This window comes from Lipotes vexillifer, unplaced genomic scaffold, assembly GCF_000442215.2.
Source record: "Lipotes vexillifer unplaced genomic scaffold, Lipotes_vexillifer_v1.1 scaffold97, whole genome shotgun sequence".
Classification (NCBI taxonomy): Eukaryota; Metazoa; Chordata; class Mammalia; order Artiodactyla; family Lipotidae; genus Lipotes; species Lipotes vexillifer.
Window position 1 is genome coordinate 1623661 of NW_006775688.1, and position 6581 is coordinate 1630241.

Sequence of the window (6581 nt, forward strand, 5' to 3'; positions counted from 1 at the left end):
AAAAAAAAAAAAAAAAAAAAAAACAGAAGCTGAGTCATTGGTGCTTTGGCATAAAGATGTCCAGTCTCACCCATGAGACATCTGGCCTTATTAAATGGCAACATGTAGAGGGTGAGGAGGGAGCCAACTGGAAATCCATTCAGAAACTGTAAAAATAATCATAATAAATTTATACATCCTGTCTTATTTGATTCTTAAGTGAGGTAGGTATTTTTATCCTTATTTTAAAGATGAGAAAATAGGCTCAAAGACTTCAGAAACTTTCCCAAAGTCATATATCTTGGTGGGAGGGGGTATATAGATTTATGTGATTCTAGGCCTAAATGTTCCAATATCTTAGGCTGGATGCCATTATGTCCCTCTGCCGAGACCAAAGGATGCCATAATCCAGGAAAGTCAGTGACCAGGTCCAGGTGAGCATTGAGTTTGGTTTTGAAGATGTAGAGAAATGAGATCTTGCAAACAGAAAAGAGTGACATTTGTTTTGGGGATGGGGGTAAGAATTTATTAAATCCTGGGCACTAAATGCATCTGATTGGGAGGTAATATTGACAGTGAAGATTCTACCAAAGAGGGAGCTCCTGCATTCATCATTGTTCTCAAGGAACTTTCATGTTTCACCTGTGATCAGGTTAGCCTCAGGCTCCAAACATGGTCACAGACTCAAGTACAGTGGTCTCCAGTACCATTAGGAATTGGAAGCTGAGGAAAGATTGGACTGAAATGGGCTGGATGATGGAAATGTGACCTTTTGTCTTAGAGCTTGAAAGAGTAGCCAGTGTCACAACCAGGAGCATCAGCTGGGCACCATGGATGAGGCAGCTTGACAGCCTCTGTTGAATTATTGATGCCCCTCACTACCTCGGGACCTCCCCCTTGTTAACAAATCGCACTCCATATGAAAATTTAAAGAGGCAAATTAGTGCAATCTCTTGTCCTATTATTACCCTCTTCTTTTGCCATCTGAGCTCTAAGTCAATCAGCCTGATAGGCATCTCTTGGGAGATGGAACAGCTCATAGAGCCAAGCCCAGGACAAGAAAACTGAAGGCCACAAGTGAGACCGTGACCTGAGTCCTGAGTCAATTAATGGAGCCTGAGTGACTCTGAGCTGGGTGAACGCTGACTCTCTGAGTTATTGAAACACAATAGGGAAAAAAATCTGTTCCCTCCTTACTGGGATAGCAATGCCCCTGCCCCATTAGCCACATCCCTAAAATTTCCCTAAAGCAAAGGACAAAAAATTTAAGTTAAGGTTCAAATTTGGATTTTGGATGTTTTGTTTGGCCTGCAGGGTACTGTTATTTTTTAAAAAATGAAAATAGTTGTCAACATTTTTTAGAGTAGGAGGTTTTACATAAATATCCAATTTTCTGACTTCTCTTGAGAAATTGGAGGACTTGGGCTTTCATTTGCTCATTGCAACACTTACTGGGGCTTATCGTAGCTGCTCCTTTAAGTGAAGGATTGGCTGTTTGCTTTTTCACAGTTCCTACCACTTGCTATGAGTGCTTGCACCTGTGACCCGTGGTCTCGAGAAAGATGGCGAACAAGCTTTTCTGTGTGCTGCCTCAAGTCTGCTAGTAGGACTGCCTGGAGTACCATAATGGATCTGATCAGTTATGGTAGATTGCACTGCGGTTGGCAGTTATCCACCTCCACTTCCTTATGAGGATTATACATCCCTGACCATTGCCTTGTGACTATGTGTGTGGATCATTCAAGCAGTGGTTTTTAAGAGGCATCATGGATTATCACCAGCTCTCTGGCTTTTTCCCTCTGCCGTGGGAATGGCACACCTCATGATCCTTCAGCCTGGATCCCAGAAGGTGCAGACCAGCAGCCAACTTCCAGCTTGGAGCTGAGCCACACACTGGAACAGAGGGCAGCCAACCCTTGGCCTTCAGTAATGTGAGTGAACAATAAATGTCACTGTATACCACTGAGAATTGGGGATTATCTGTTACTGCAGTAGAACTGACCAATACAGCAAGACTAGGCTTACTATGAAACGGTACTGTGATGAAAAAACAATGTTTTCCTATTTTCTGAGGAGACAAAAATGATGGCATTAGGGAATTCTTAAACATTAATTTTAATTGTCTTTAATTTAAAAAATAGTTTTAGAGGATTCTGGAAGGATCACGGCAGTGGCATCAGAAGAACTGGGTTGAGTCCCTGAACCCACGTTTAATGACCATGTTATAAAAAGTTTAATAATTTTCCTTTTATTATAGAGAATTATCTTTTAAAATCTTACATGTATTAAAGTTGTATTTGTAGTTAATATCATTTTGTGATAGTAAGGGGACATTACAAAATATTTGTTCTATAAAGGGTGCCTAGCATCAGATAGAGTTTTAACCACTGCCTTATTGTGAGGATCAAATGTCCTAAACTATCTGAAAATCCTTTATCAGTATTGAGTGATTACAAATTCTAGTTCTTACTAGGTTTCTAGTGATGTGACATCTTTTTCTCATTTTATTAGGAGGCAGGTCAAGCAGTACTGTCCCCATTTGACAGATGTAAATACTGACGCAGCAAGCAGGGAAGGGACTTGAGCTAGTTAAGCGGAGCATTGAGGGAGAGCCAGTTTATCACCCCGTCTCCAGACCACCAGGAATCTGTCCTGTGCCTTACACAGAAAGGGGGCCAGCGGAGAACTTTTGAACACTTATGCTAATACACAGATTTCTAGTCTAATGGTGTCAGTTATAATGAGATTTGGCCTGGGCTGGTTTCTTGGAAATAGTCAAAACCTAATTAATGTCAAGATCTACTTCCATATCTCCCTCCTACCTCCTTTGGCCTATAGTGTTGCTTCTAATTTATACTTTCAGTTTATAATGTAAATATTCACCAGCCCCTTTCAGTCCTGGATTAACCTGGTCATCCTCTGAACCATCTAGTGGTAAGCATTGTAGTTATTTTTATTTAAGATAGTCAAGATTTAATTTGCACATGGATAATGTTAGTTTGAAAATAACATACAAAGTTAAATACCAAGAGTTGGGATTTGTATAGTTTGGTATCATCCAGTAATTTTGGACTGTGTTTACTGTTACAACTCTAGGTCATCCTTTTGGACATCAAGGGCATTTTGACCCATTTGGGAGGCACCTCCGTGTAACGTCCCATGGGTGGCCAGAGCGCTCTGAAGGACAGGGACCTACCTGAGCACCTAGTGCTAGCAGACACATCCCCCTTTTAGGAGATGCTGCTTTGGGGCAGAAGCTGGGTCACTGGTTAGATTTCCTCTGCTGTCAGGATCCCAGGAGTCTACTGCTGCACATTGCCCTCTGGAATCCTCAAGGATTTGGGAATGCCATGTCAGTTGCTCAGGATTTGAGGGCAGCCAGGCTATGTGGACTGGTCCTTGCTTTGGAACCATGGTACATTTTTAATGATAATTTCCATTCCCTGTGTTCCTCCCTGACTTCAAACTACTTTATGGAAAGTAGGCTTATGATGTGACCCCACTGGATAATAGACATCTTTCCCATTGACTTAAAATTGATATGTTTTTTTAAAAAGAGTGCACTGGATCAGAAGGAAGCAGGTCAGCAACCACCAGGTCTTAGAGATGTTTCCCAGGGGTCAAGGAGAACAGGGAAGATCTGTTGCAGGTGGAAGGAATGAGGCTAGAGGTTCTCCTCTCACACAGAAGGGAGCAGAGACCTCCAGGCTGTCTGGAGTGGCGCTCAAAGTCACCAAGCACACTGATGGCCAAGTCAAGATTGATACCAAAAGCTGCTGCTGATAGGGTCTATCCTCCAACCACCAGCCTGGGTTGATGAGTATGTTTTTAGAACATGCTTTGCTCCTTGGCTCCCTTGACAGCTCCTAACCAATGTTTTCTTATTTAATTACTTTCCATGTAATCTGCTCCTGCAGACTTGCCCTGTGTGAGAGGAGGCCCATGGGGGCTTTCACTAAGGGAAGAGAATCAGTGTGGTCTGGAAGAAAGAGCACAAGCCTATTAGAGGGCTTTTGCCCTGCCAGGGGTTTGGGGACATCTAAGCTTCCTGAAGGCTGGACGTGAGGAGGTGGAGGGCAGTGGAAAAGAGTCACAAAATAAACTAAGTGGACTCTGGATTCCTCCAAGGACAGTTTGTATGCCTGAGAACTTGGTCTCTTCTCACTGCTTTTCTTTCACTGTCTAGTATTGCAAAAAAGCTTTGGCAAATCATGTAATTTCCCCACATGTTAGTCCTTCGTCTCTAAGGTAGGATTATAGCCCTGCTGGTCCTAAAATGGGGCCACAGCTGTTAAGGCTAACATGAGGCACCATTAAGTCAGCACCTAAAGTGATTAGAGGAAGGTAATGAATGCAGGAGAGATTAGATGGGGGCTCTCTGGTGGTCTTGCCTACTCCTCCAGAGCTGTAGGAGCTGGAGGAAGATTGCAAACCAGGCCCACACCTCAGAGGGATTGCAATGCTGGCTGGAGGCCTCAGGAAGGAGCCTGGCCCGGTCCTGCCATCTGGAATGAGCCTGTTTCCTACTGGTTTTGATATTAATGAGGTAATTATTGTGCATGTTTATGCACCTGTGCCTCAGCCTCTCTGCATTTCTTCTCCAAGCAATGTGGTTCCCTCTGTCCTTACCTTCCTCTAGCAGGAGGGGATTGAAAGGAAGGGAGAAAAAAAGAAAGGTTTTCCTCTCTTTAATTTTGGCTTTGACTTCTGACTTTATCTCTGGTCATAATATTTGTAGTTTTATTCACCATAATAGTAGCTATTAATAGTAGCTATTTAAGTTTTTGAATGTCCAGGTAAGCCCTGGCATATGATTAGAATGGGTTAAAAGGGGTGTGCTCTGGCTATGCCTCATTATAACCCTGGAACTTTGGCCAAATGACTTAATCTTACCCATCCTCAGTTACTTCAACTAGAGCAAGAGAATAATAATTAGTACCTACCTCACAGAGTTGTTATTAGGTTTCAGTGAGTCAATGTATAGCACTTAGCATGTGCCTGGCCTTTCTTTAGTGCTCAGTATAGTAATAGCAGTCAGAGCAAAGATGAAGTCGCTCTGGTGTCTAGAGTTATGGGTCTAGTCTATCCATTGCCTCATGGTACTTGGCAAGCTAATATTGAAATGTATGTGGAAGATCAAAGACAAAGGATTATAAGTGGTAGTTTTGAAAAAAGAACAAAATGGGAGATTTCCCTCGCCAGATAGCAAGACTTTTATAGTTTATAGCAATGGTGCAGATACTGGTACAGGAATAGAAGAATAGACCACTGGAATAGAGAACGACAAAAAACCATACAAAGTGAAGATTTGATACGAGAAAGCAGGAAAAGGATGGGAAACTGGTTATCCATATGGAGAAGAATAAAAACAGATCACACACCCAAAAATCAATTCCAAGTGCATGATAAAGCTCTACATGAAAGCAAAAACATAATACTTTTTTTTTTGAGGAAGAACCATAATTTATTCAAGCACTCTTTGTTTTGTAATTTTAATTATAACATTTATAAAAATACTGTGGTGATCATCAGTGTACCTTGATCTTTGCATAAATCTGGAATTATTTTCTTAGGGTTAGTTCCTTGAAGTTTCATAGATGGTTCTAAGCTAGCACCTGGCTTGATTCTTACTGATGGTCCACATGTGCTTAATGATAAATACCATTTTTTCTTTCTTTTTTTTTAACTGAAATGTAGTTGATTGACAATGTTCTGTTAATTTCTGCTGTACAGCAAAGTGATTCAGTTACACATACATTCTTTATTTTTTATTCTTTTTCATTATGGTGTATCACAGAATATTGAATATAGTTCCCTGTGCTATACAGTAAGACCTTGTTGTTTATCCATTCTATACATAATGGTTTGCATCTGCCAACCCCAAACTCCCACTCCATCCCTCTCCCACATCCCCTCCCCCTTGGCAACCACAAGTGTGTTTTCTATGTCTGTGAGTCTGTTTCTGTTTCATAGATAGGTTCATTTGTGTCATATTTTAGATTCCACATATAAGTGATATCATATGGTATTTGTCTTTCTCTTTCTGACTTCACTTATTATGATAATCCCTAGGTCCACCCATGTTGCTGCAAATGGCATTATGTCAGGTTTTTTATGGCTGAGTAGTATCCCATTGTCTGTATGTACCACATCTTCTTTATTCATCTGTTGCTGGACATTTAGGTTATTTCCATATCCTGGCTATTGTGAATAGCGCTGCTATGAACATAGCGGTGCATGTATCTTTTTTAATTATAGTTTTGTCCAGATATATGCCCAGGAGTAGGATTGATGGATCTTATGGCAACTCTAGTTTTTTGAGGAACCTCCATACTGCTTTCCATAGTGGCTGCACCAATTTACATTCCCACCAACAATATAGGAGGGTTCCCTTTTCTCCACACCCCCTCCAGCATTTGTTATTTGTAGACTTCTTAATGATGGCCATTCTGAATGGTGAGAGATGGTACCTCATTGTAGTTTTGATTTTCATTTCTTGAATAATTAGCGATATTGAGCACCTTTTCATGTACCTATTGACCATCCATATGTCTTCTTTGGAGAAATGTCTGTTTAGGTCTTCTGCCCATTTTTTTGATTGG